The 11,928-nt window shown below is 32.1% G+C and overlaps 1 non-coding gene across 1 annotated transcript; it reads right to left on the bottom strand.

The window, feature by feature from the left end:
• Nucleotides 1-687: 687 nt before the first annotated feature.
• LOC113193909 (U6 spliceosomal RNA) lies at nucleotides 688-794 on the bottom strand. Its single transcript, XR_003302204.1, has one exon. It is a non-coding gene; the product is annotated as a U6 spliceosomal RNA (small nuclear RNA).
• Nucleotides 795-11,928: the final 11,134 nt, after the last annotated feature.

Here is an 11,928-nt window from a genome sequence, read left to right as displayed (position 1 = left end):
TGCCAAATTGTCTTCCAGAATGGCTGTATCATCAGTGAATGAATGAATGAGATTCCTCCTGTTTCTCAACATCTCCCCACTTGGTGCAGTCAGGTTTTGGATTTTAACCAATCTTGTAGGTACACAGTGGTATCATATTATTGTTTTAATTTGCAACTTTTCTGATGACAAAAGAAATTGAATATCTTTCCATAACTTAACTTCCATAACCATATTACTTTGTTAAAGTGTCTGTTCATGTATTTGCCCATTAGAATTTTTTCATATTGCTGGATTTTAAGTGTTTTTACATATTTTGAATACAAGTTCTTAGTCATACATGTGTTTTTACCCAAGTCTGTGACTTGTCTGTTGGTTTTTAAAAAATTTTACTGGGTTATACATAAAAGTTCCTTTTGATATAATTATATATGCATGGAATGTATCTTATTCTAATTAGGATCCCAATCTTGTGGATATACACAATGTTGAGATTTACTGTGGTATATACTTACATGTGCACAGGAAATTTATGTCAGATTCATTCCACTGTCTTTCCTATTCTTATCCCTCCTACCTTCCTTTCATTCCTCTTTCCCTAATCCACTGAACTTCTCTCTCTCCTGTGCCCCCTTATTGTGCATTAGCTTCCACATATCAGAGAGAACATTTTCCCTTTGTTTTTTTTTTTTTTGAGGGGGTTGTCTTAAAAATATGGAATATTTCAGGAATTTGCATGTCATCCTTGTACAGGGACCATGTTAATCTCCTCTGTATCATTTCAATTTTAGTACATGTGCTGCCAAAGTGAGCACTATTGATTTTCTTAATTGCGACTTTCACAGAAGAGTTTTTGATTTGAAAGTCAAAATTGATCATTTTTCTTTTAGGGATTGTGTTTGGAATGTTGTGTTTAAAAACTCATCCCTCGATCCAGGGTTTTCTAGATTTTTCTCATATGTTTTCTTCTGAAGTTCTTCAGTTTTTCATTTTACATCAAAGTCTATAATATTTGGGGGTCATTATTTGTGAAAGAGTGAAGTGTGTGTCCAGCTCTTCTTTTTCATTTATTCATAAATGTCCAAAGGTACCACCATTATTTGTGGGAGAGGCTTTTCCCACTGGATTATCTTTCTAAATTTATATTCACTATGTCAAATTATACAAACTATTTTGTTGGAATTTTGATTGATTTATAGATCAAGTTGGAAAATATTGACATCTTAATCCTATCGACCTTTATTTCATAAATAGGGGATATCCTTCTATTTGTATGGATCTTCTTTTATTTCTTTCCTCAGAGTTTGTAGGTTTCTGGATATAAATACCATACATATCATTGTACTCATCTTGTGAGATTTATACCTAAGTATCTTTTATGTCATTGCAAATCATATTGTCTTTAAATTTCCGATTACAGATGTTTTAATGCTGCTACATAGAGAAGCAATTGACTTTGGTATATTAACCTTCTTTTATTCACTTATTCACCTCCTGTTTTTTTTTTATATAGATTCCTTGGGATTTTCTACATAGATAATTAATTCAGCTATGAACAAAAGCAGTTTTATTTCTCTTTTCTAATATGTCTATCATTTCTTTTCTCTTTTCCTTTCTTTTATAATTGCATTAATTGGGACTCCAATACCATGTTAAAATAGAATAATAAGAGAAAACATACTTAACCTTTTATTTATTTTTTTAATCATACGGAGAAACCCTCCAGTTTCCTACCATTGGGTTAACTGTGGTTCTTTTGTAGATGTTTGGTAGAAAGTTAAGGAGTTTTCTTGATTCCTAGTTTGCTGAGAGTATTTTTGTCACTAATAGATGTTGGATTTTGTCAAATGATCTTTATGTATATCCATTGATGTAATAATGTAGTTTTTCTTCTTTAGCTTATTAATGTGGTAGATTACTTCACAGATTTCCAAATGCTGAACTAGCCTTGCACCCCTGGAATAAATTCCACTTGTTTTTGGTGTGTAATTATTTTTATTTATTTTTTGGATTTAGTTTGTTAATATTTTACTGTACATTTTGCATCTATGTTCATGGGGAATATTGGTTTGTGATTTTTCTGTTCTTATGATGTCTTTGTAATGTAATTTTCTGTTATTGTAATGTCTGGTTTTGTATTACAATACTCTGATCTCATTGAATGAGTTAGACAGTGTTTCCTCTGCTTCTATTTTCAGAATTACGGAAAACTATCATTTTATCCTTAAATATTTGGTAAAATTCACAAGTGAAAATAGGAATGATATTTTCTTATTGTAAGGTCTTGATTATAATTCAATTTTTAAATAGATATAGACCTTTTCTGATTATCTATTTATCTTTGCATAAGTTTTGGTAGTTTGTGTCTTTTGAGAAATTGGTCTAATTAATCTAAATTATTAAATTTGTGAGCATAGAGATGCTAATAGTATTCCTATATTTTCTTTTTAATATCTTCAGACTCAGAATGTTGACTGCTTCTTTCATTTCTCATACAAATAAGTTTTATCTTTCCTTTGTTCTTTATTATTCTGGCTATAAGTTCATTACTTTTATTGACCTTTGCAATGAATCAGCTTTAGGTTTTATTGATTTTTCCCTATCATTTTCCTGTTTGTTATTTCATTAATTTGCTTTAATTTTATTATTTCTTTTCTCCATCTTACTTGAGGCTTAAATGGCTTTTACTTTGTTTTTATTTATTTATTTACTTATTTATTGTGGTGGTGGGTATTGAACATATTGAACATGGGCTTTGCCCATGCTAGGTAAGGAGTCTACCACCTAGTTTCATTTCTAGGCCCCTTAAAGCACTTTTATTCATCTTGTTTCCCAGGTGAAAACTTTTATTATTGATTTTAGATCTCTATTTTACACTTACAAATGCATTTAATGCTAATAATTTCCCCTTATGCCCTGATTTTTTGGTGCAGCTTATAAATTTTGGTAAATTGTACATTCATTTTATTTAGCCTAAAATATTTTGAAATTTCTTTTAAGATTTTCTTCTTTGGTATGTAAGTTATTTTAAAGAATGTTGTTTAACTATCAAAATCTTGAGCATTTCTCAACTACCATTTCATTATTGTTTTTTATTTTAATTATACTTGGTGTAAGAGCTTACTTCTATTATCTCTCTCTCTTCTTAAAAATTTGTCATGGCGTGTTTTATGCCCCTGCTCCTGGTTTGTAGTGAATATTCCATATAAGCTTGAGAAGAATGTGTATTCTGCAATTGTTGGCTGGAACATTCTATAAGTGTCAATTAGATCAAGTTGATTGATAGTACAGTTTAGGTCAAGTATATTCTTACTGATTTTCTGTCTGTTTGATCTATCAATTACTAAAAGGGAGATGTTGAAGTCTCCAACTATAATAGTGGATTTTTTCTGGTTTTCCTATAAATTCTGTCATTTCTTTTTGGCTCTGATATTTTGACTTTCTGTTATTAGGTACATACATATTTAGGATGGTTATATATTCTTGGAGAATTGACTTCTCTATTGTTATGAAATATCTGTTTTTTATTCTTTATAATAACCCTTGTTCTGTAGTTTGTTATGCCTGAAATTAATATAGTTACTCCAGCTTTCTTTTGATTGGTCTTAGCATGTAATAGCATTTTTCAGAATTTCCCGGAGAAACAGAACTAATGGAACACATCTATGTAAGGAATGAAATTTATTATAATGAATTATTATAGTGAATGATTTGTTATAATGAATTATTCATTATGAAGGCTGATACGTCCCTATTTGGCAGCTTGGATGGGCAGGCTTGAGGCCAAAGAGAATCCCTTGTGTAGTTTCAATCTGAAGGCCAGCAGGTGGAGATCCAGGAGATCTGATGGTACATTTCTTTTCTAAAAACAGTTCATTTTAAAATTCCTTCTTGCCTGAGGAGGATGGTCTTTTGTGTTCCATTCAGGCTTTCACCTGATTGGCAAGGCCCACCCACATTAAGGAGAGCATTCTGCTTTCTCAGAGTTCATTGATTTCAATGTCAATCTTCTCTAAAAACCCTTTCCAAATTGACATATGAAGTTAATTATTGTACATCCACCTCTTATCAAATCAGCCAGTTTAGGCTGCTATAACAGAATACCACAGGCTGGGTGGTTAAACAGCACACTCACTTCTTATGATTCAAAGGCTGGGAAGTCCAAGATCAAGACGTTGGCAAATTCAGTCACTGGAGAGTGAATCTTCTTGCCTTTCAGATGACCATCTTATCACTGTGTCTTTACGTGGAACAAGACTACACACTGACCTTTTTTTCTTCTTCTTCTTCTTATGAGAGCACTAATTCCATTATGAAGGTCTGTAATGAACTGAATGTTTATGACCCTCCATTCATATCCTAATCCCTAAATTGATGATATCAGGCAGTGGGACTCTGGGGGAAGAAATTAGATCATGAGGGTAAAGCCCTTGTGAATAAAATAAGTGTCCTCACAAAGGAGATTGTGGAGAGACCCCTCATCTTCCCATCATATGAGGACACGGTAAAAAGATGATTTTCTTGTTTCATCTAGGTACAAGGAAGCTTGCCTTTACCAGACACCACATCTGCCTGTGTCTTCATCCTGGATTTCTTAACCTCCAGAACCCTAAGACGTAAGTTTCTGGTTTTTATAAGCTACCTAGTTGATGGTAGCTTGTTATAGTAACATAGATGGACTGAGAGAAGGCCCTGCCCTCATAACCTTATCTAACCTCCTTACTTCCTAAAGACCACCACTTAGGGCCTCAACATACAAATTTTGAGAGGATGTAAACCTTCAATCTGTAATAGCACTCACACACATCCTCAACTAGACTCAGCCTCCAAAAAAAGACAGTAACAAGGTCATACTTTCACCTAACATGGTACATCTGAAAACCCAAAGAGATTGCAATGCCCTTAGATAGAAGATACTCCTCTTCTTGATTTATTGTAACTTAATGATATAAAGTCAATATACTTATATTTCATGGTAAAAGGATAAGAAAGGGAGGGACACAGATATATTTAATATACACAAATAAATTCACAACCAAAATCAGGAAGAATAATCCATGATGACTGTGGTTCTTATTTCTGTAGCTGGTCACATGGCCATAGATGGTATTCATAACTACTTTCTTTTCCTGCACAGTTCACGTTGCCTTTGCCTCAAACAAGCACTTCAGCTTGTCATTGGTTCTTTGACTAGGATGGTGATTGGAGCCTTTATTCCCTATGAGTCAGGGCCATTATGCCTAAATGGGGTTGTTATAGTTTTCCTTTGGCTTTAGTCACAAGGCACGATGATGCTAAGTATACCTTAGGGGATCTCTTGTATTTCCGATGAACTCTTTCTTATGTTTGTTGTAGAGAAGAGAGCTAATTTCTCCTTGGTAATTAGGGTCAATAACTGCATGTGGTACAGTAACTCCTTTTATCTGCTGATTCAGAGGCTTGAGAAGTCCAAAATGAATGAACAGTGACAATCTTAATGTATAGTTTAATGTAATTATTGTCATTTCTCTTGGTGGAAGTATTTTTCCCTTTGAAACTAGGCCATCAAATTATAAGGTCATGGAAACAGAAATGATAAAATTTGCTAGAGATCACTAGGGGTAATAGTGAGCAGTCCCATTCCAATTTCTGCTCTTTGATTCCTGGACCTATAATCCTGGTTATGGGAGGAACAACACCATATATTGTACACCAAATCAGAGCATATATAACCCTCTGAAACACCTTGCCTTCACTCTGCAAGGTATTGTCACAGCTGTAACTGAATCTTTAAAAAGATACCCCATCATTCTATCAAGACAGCTACCTCGGAATATGAGATGGGAGCACATGGTAGAACCATTGAATTCCATGAAGATGGATATACTACCATTTTTTCCTACCTGTTTACTTGATTTGCTGTAAAGTAAGTCCCCTGATCAAAATAAATTCTTAGCAGAATAACAAGCTGGTGAATAAAGCATTCTATAAGTTTGAAGGTGGTTTTGGCAGAAAACTGTGTGCAGGGAAGGCAACCCCATAAAAATTCAGAATAAGGGTCAATTCCAGTAATATGAAAGCATTGCGCCTTCTCTGATGAAGACAATTTAATGTCAACCTATCAATAAGAAGCTGTCTGATCATAATGAAGAATGTACTTTAAAAATAAACACTTTGCAAGGCTGGAAATTCAATTTGCTTTGTAAGACTCATGGGATGAGATTCTGGGTTTAGTTTTCAGCAATCTCAGCTCTGGGGTTATAACAAAAAAGGGTTTCTTTCAGGACAGACATAGATTACACATCATTTATGCAGTGTACTTGATCTGTAAATTTTAATCCCTTAGTGTATCCTCACATCCACCCCACTTTGTCCGTCAACATTAGTAGCAGCCAGCCAATCTCATTTTACATATTAGTTTGATGAAAAATTTCAAAAATATCATTACTTCTATAATTGTTTGATTGGGAATATTTAGTGATGATAGTTTACATGTCTCTGTTTTCATATCGTGGCATGGGCTATCAGTGTTCTGTTTAGTACTGAAAACAGCCATCAGTGTCTTCAATTCCAATAAGACTAGAGAAGCAATTCCAGGAACTCCAAAACCAATTCAGAAAATTCATACTTATGGTTCTGTTCTTCCAAAACTACCCTCAATACCAAAATTTTTATTAGTAAAAATTCTCCAGAAACAAAATTAACAGATCAGGTGTTTGAGTGTATATATATACATTTAAATATAAAATTGACTCATATGATAATGTTGACTAGCAGGCAGAGTCTTCAGTGTGGGACAGCAGATTGGTCACCCTGGTGAGCTAATGGTATATTTCTTAACTGAAGGATGACATATTGGAGGCTCAGGAATGCTGATGGTGCAGATGAAATCTGAAGATACTGTGCTAGAGAATTCCCTCTTGCTTTAGGAGGCCAATCATTTTGTTCCATTATTCAGGCCTTAAGCTGATTGGATGAAGTTCACTTACATTATTAAAGTCATGCTTACTTAAAGTTTGACAATTTAAATTTTGGCCTCCAAAATTGTCCTCCAACTTGAGAAATAAAAGTAACCATTACATCACTGTATATCTTTTCTTATCTGTTTACTTTATTTTTTTTGCAATGCTATAAATCAAACCAAAGGACTCATGGCACATGCTGGGCAAGCTTTCTACCACCGAGCCACATCCCCAGTGTTTTATTTTGGTGGTGGGGGGTGGATTGTGTCTCACTAAGTTTTCCAGACTGGCCTTGAACTTGCATTCCTCTTCCTAAGCCTCCTGAATTGCTAGGGTAACAGGCATGTGCCACTGTACCCAGCTTCATTTAGTTTTAACTTATGTTGAGTCTTTATATTTAAAGAGTGTTGTTGTTGTTGTTATTTGAACAGTATGGAGATCACTATTGGTTTCCTATTCCATTATGACACTCTCTGTCTTTTAATCAGTGTGATTATACCATTCAAATATAAGTGAGAATTGATGCAGTTGTATTCAACTTCCATTACAAGTATTTTTGTATATTTATTCTTTGATTCTCCCCCTTTTGGTTTTTTGCCTTCTAAAGATGTATTTAAGCATTTTGTATAATTCCATTTTGTTCCCTCTCTTAGTACATTAGTTCTATTTTGATCTTTTATGTTTTTTTTCTAAATTTACAATATACATTTTTAACTAAATAAATTCACCTTCAAATAATACTGCAGTATTTCATGTAATACACTGTCAACTTACATTATTTCCAATTTCTTCCCCTATTTCTTATTCTTTTTTCTTTTCTTTTGTTTTTCTAGCCAGAGATAGACACCAGGGGTACTTAACCACATTCCCATCCCTTTTTATGCAGTGTGCTCGATCTGTAAATTTTAATCCCTTAGTGTATCCTCATTATACACATTAGTTTGATGAAAAATTTCAAAAGTATCATCACTTTTATAATTGTTTGATTGGGAATATTTAGTGATGATAGTTTGCATGTCTCTGTTTTCATATCGTGGCATGGACTATTAGTGCTCTGTTTACTGATAGTATTTTATATTTTATTAGAGACAAGGTCTCACTGAGTTTCTTAGGACCTTGCCAAGTTGTTGAAGTGGGCTTTGAACTCGTGATCCTCCTGCCTGTGCCTCCCGAGTTGCTGGAATTGCAGGGTTGTATCACTCCTGTTTCTTTTTGACAGTGATATCATACTTATTCATATACTATAATCACCTTAAATATTTTTCCTGTAATTACTGTTCTTTGTTACATACACAGTTATCATCAATACCTGCCCTGAGAGTATGTGTTTTCACTATCATTCATTAAAAATATTTACTAGTATTTTTTGTGATTTTTAATTTCACCCTTAGTTATAAGTATACCATTTAATTTCCGAATATCCATGAATTTTCAGCTATGCTTTTGTTGCTAACTTTTAATTATCCCCATTGTGGTGATAAAACATGATCCATTTGATCTCAATACTTTTATACTTCTTGAGTTGCTTTTGTGACCTTTATTTCTTGAAGAAAGTTTTTGGTGCTCTTGAAGAGACTTTTTATTATTGCTGGATAGAATATACTATGATATATGCTGATAGTATTGTGTACGTTTTCTCTGATCTGATTGCTCTTTTCTATACTAGTTATTTTGGCTATTGATGAGGATTTTTAAATGTTCTAATTATAATTATGGATTTTTTCTAATTTTCCTTTCAGTTCTGAGACTGTTTTACTATGCCTTTTGAAGCTCTGTTTAGAGCATACACATTTGGAATTATTATTACGTCACCTTGATGAATTGACTTATACCATTATGAAAATCCCATTTTTATCTCTGGTAATATTTACTTGGATATTGATATAACCATTTTGGTATTATAGTCAGTGTTTGAATAGTATTTTCTTTTCTGCCCTTTTATATTTAGCTTATCCATCCCTCTGCTTTAAAAATCTGTATCTTTTAGACATTGTCTATTAGCTCTTGCTTTTTTTTCACATTCGTATAATCTTTAAGATTTACATAGAATTTGTAGAATTTTTCTATTTAATATTTTTATGAACATGTTTAATTTTCCCGTCTTACTTTTTATTTTCTATTTATTTCATCTGTATTTTGTTCTATTTTTCCCTCTTTTTATTCTTTTGAAGTAATTGATTATTCTGTGGTGTCTGCTCTATTGATGTATTAGTCATGTATCTTGGTTTTATACTATAATGTTTATAGTTTAAAAGTTGAGTTTTTAACACATACCAAATTATTTCCAAGTAATATTCTATCACTTTACATGCAATGCAAGGACAGCAAAAACTGTATGTTTCTGAAATAACACAACTCAATAGTAAAAAGACAATTCAGTTTTTAAAATGGCAAATGATCCAAGTAGATATTTCTTGAAAGATGATTGTAAATGGCTAGTAAGCACATTAAAAGATACTCAAAATCAGCAGCCGCTAAGTGAAAAAAGTCTGCCAAATATCTTACTGTAGGAGTCCACTCACTTGAAAGTCCACAGTAAGAAAATCTACAGGGACAGAAAGTAGATCAGGGATAACTTGGGATTAGTTGCGGGAGGTGTGGGGTTGGGGTACAAACAGTAAGGGGCTGATAGCTAAAAAAGATTCAATTTTTTTTGAGGTGGTGAAAAATATTCTAAAATTGATTATGGTGCAGTGGCACACACTGCAATACCAGCAACTTGGGAGGCTGAGGCAGTAGGACAGCAAATTCAAGGCCTGCCTCAGCAACTTAATGAGGCCCTAAGCAACTTAGCAAGACCTTGTTTCAAAATAAAAATATAAAAAGGGCTGGGAGATAGCTCACTGGTATGGCACTCCTAGGTTCAATTCCCACTACCCACCCATCCCCCCAAAAAAGGGAAGAAAATTCATTATTGTTATTGTTGCCCAACTCTGAATATTTTAAAAACCATTGACTCCATTGAATTGCACATTTTAAATAGGTGAGTTAAATATGTGAATTACAGCTCAAAAAAAAAAAAACAATTAGCAAACAATGGAGTACTTCCAAATTACTCCATTCTATCCCTTTAAATATTTTTGTCATTTTACTGCCCCAAACACTATAACTTACACAATATATTGTTGCTTTAATTTTTCTAAATGACTATCTTTGAAAGGTAAATAATACATAAGTGTATTTTATATTTACCCACATATTTGATATTTATTGCATATTTTATTATTTTATTTAATCTGGATTTCCGCGTGGACTTATTTTACTTCAGTGCAAATAATTTTCTCCTTTTACATTTTTTTAATGATGCTGGGGATTAGAAACTAGGACCTTGTGCATGCAAGGCAAGCACTCTACCAACCGAGCTATGTCCCCAGCCTTGTAAAGAATTTTCTCTAAATATTTTTGTTGTTGTTATAAAATGATGATAAATCACGTCAGCTTCTGTTCATGGAAAAAATTCACCTTCCTTACATTTTCACAGGAAAGAAATTTTTGAGATCAGTTTTTGTTGGCTTTGGTTTAGGTGTTAGTTGGCACTTGTTATATATCATTCCATTGTTTTCTGTCTAGCATTGATTCTCACAAGAAATCAGCTGATATTCTCATCTTTGCTTCTTTTTATTTTTCTGGCTATTTTAAAGATTTTTTTCTTAAATAAAGTTTTTCCCCTAAGCTTTTTAAAATGATTCAATTTCATACTGCTTTCTTTGTGTTTATTATCCTTGGAGTTTATTATCCTTGGAGTTTCTAGAGTAAATTTGATATGTTGATTTGTATTTTTCATCAAATTGGAAAACATGTAGCTGTTATTTTTTAACATCTTTTGTTTTTCTCCCACAGCTCTTCTGAAAGTCCAGTCATTCATATATATATATATATATATATATATATATATATATATAATTTATATATTATGCATAATTTATATATTATATATAATATTTATATATTATATATATTTATTTATATATATTTTTATTTTATATATATTATATATATTTTTCCCTATTATATATGCACACATGTGTATGAATGTGTGTGTGTGTGTGTATATATATATATATATATATATATATATATATAAAATATCTCACTAAAGTTCTAAGAGCACCTTTAAAATATTTTTTCTCTAAATGCTTTAGAGAAAGAAGTTTTTAAATTTTTATATTTTTTGTTATGTCTTCAGATTTATTGTCTTTGATTCTTTAGTATCTAATTTTGTGTTAATTCCAGTAAAAAAATTTTTTTTTGCAGTACTGGGCATTGAACCCAGGTCAACACAATGGCAGGCAAATAAGCTCTACCACTGAAATTTTAATTTCATATATATTCTTGTTCTTACCATGTCCACTTGGATAATTTTTATAGTCTTCATTTTATTCTTTGTTTTGGTCTTATTTTCTTTTAAATGTTTAAACATATCCAACAGAATATTCTGTTGATCTACAATATTCTCATGACTGATTTTTTTCATTATAATGACTTGTATTTTCTTTTTTTGTATGTTTCATAATTTTTATCAGGTTTTTCACATTCTAATTACTACATTTTTGGATGTCAATAATAACACAACTCAATAATAAAAAGACAACTCAATTTTTAAAATGGAAAAAGGATCCAAATAGACATTTCCCAAAAGATTGTTGTAAATGGCCAGTATGTCTGAATTTTATTTTCTTCTTTTACTGAGTGTTAAGTTTTAATCCAATAGGTAGTTCATTCACTTATGAGACTTTCTTATAAGATTTGTTTTATTGAAACCATATTTTTTATCACTCATTGAGTATCATAATGCATAAAAAAATTTAGGGGAGCTTCACTTTTTGGTATAAGGATAAATATGTGCATATTCTTCTAGTCATACTGTTCTTCCAGAATTTGTGAAAATTTTAGAATGGAACTGTTGGAGGAAGAGAAATAAAATGATAGCAGGTTCCATTGCAAAAACAAACAAAAAAAGATTTGTTTCTTTTTTTAGGATAGGTCTTAAGTTAGGGGTAATATAATA

The sequence above is a fragment of the Urocitellus parryii genome, chromosome 14 (assembly GCF_045843805.1).
Source record: "Urocitellus parryii isolate mUroPar1 chromosome 14, mUroPar1.hap1, whole genome shotgun sequence".
Classification (NCBI taxonomy): domain Eukaryota; kingdom Metazoa; phylum Chordata; class Mammalia; order Rodentia; family Sciuridae; genus Urocitellus; species Urocitellus parryii.
The sequence above is the reverse complement of the archived record's forward strand: the minus strand, read 5'-3'. Positions and strand labels throughout refer to the sequence as shown.